This window comes from Aplysia californica, unplaced genomic scaffold, assembly GCF_000002075.1.
Source record: "Aplysia californica isolate F4 #8 unplaced genomic scaffold, AplCal3.0 scaffold00054, whole genome shotgun sequence".
Taxonomy (NCBI): domain Eukaryota; kingdom Metazoa; phylum Mollusca; class Gastropoda; order Aplysiida; family Aplysiidae; genus Aplysia; species Aplysia californica.
In genome coordinates this window covers 24298-25525 of record NW_004797324.1, presented here as the reverse complement: position 1 = coordinate 25525, position 1228 = coordinate 24298, and positions in this window count along the sequence as shown.

Below are 1228 nucleotides of genomic sequence, written 5' to 3'. Positions count from 1 at the left end.
TGTGTGTGTGTGTGCGTGTGTGTGTATGTGTGTGTGTCCGTGCGCTTGTGTGAGTCAGTGTATGTATTTGAGTATAATATATGTGTTTGCGTGTCTTTGTATGTGTGTATATAATACATTATTCGCCGCCTGTCGTGTGGGTTTGTTCCGTGAGCTCAGCAGCTCGTGAGTTGCCGTGGATTCCACTGCCTCCATAGTGGGAAGCTATCGAGTTAGTAATCAATGTCCTTAACCGCTCACCTGCGAGGTGCTGACGGCACCGATGACTAATGGGTCATAATTTGTGCAAACTACCGACTTGGAGACTTATTTCTAATTCTTTTGGGCTGAGAGAACTTGAGGAGATGGGGTTAATGGGTTACAAATTATGCTATTTAGTATTATTGTTTGTTATTTCCAGCGTATTTTCATGGAATGCTGCACTAATGGAACAACATTTATGTAAAATACCCATTTTGAGTTTCATTTCTGATTCTTTTAGTGTCAGAGAACTTGAGGGGGTGTGGATGATGGATTACAAATGCATTTATTATTTATTGTTGTTGTTGTTGTTGTTGTTGTTGTTGTTGTATTTATTACCTCCTGCGTATTTTTCATATGCTTCAATGCATGGAACATGGCTAAGTGTGCAAGCTACCGGTTTTGAGTCTCATTTCTGATTCTTTTGGAGTAAGAGAATTTGAGGGGATGTGGGTAATGGTTTACTTTCTGCGTATTTTCGTTAAATGCTGCACTAATGGATCATACCTTTTGCTAACTACTGATTTTGAGTCTTATCTCTGGTTCTTTTGATGTAAGAGAATTTGAAGGGGTGGGGTGATGGGTTGCTTCCAGAGTATTATGCACTCAGTGCTTCAGCGTAAGAAGCATCTCGTGAGAAACAGGAACAACGAGGCGAGATGGGATTCTGATAAAAACATGTGAAGATCTAGTAGGACGACTTGAAGACGTGCCTAAATTGGTGCTTCAGGGGGAGGTGGTGTTTTGCCAAGGTGAGCGTGAGATGAAGAGCGTGAATGTTGACGACTAGGATCGTACTCATATACAATGTATTTTTAAAGTATAAGTGAGATACAGGTAGAAATTAAGAGGGATGAACGAGGTCACCACACCCATACGCATACTCACACATACACACTCACACACACACACTCACTCACACTCACACACTCACAAGCACACACACACACACACACACACACACACACACACACACACACACACACAC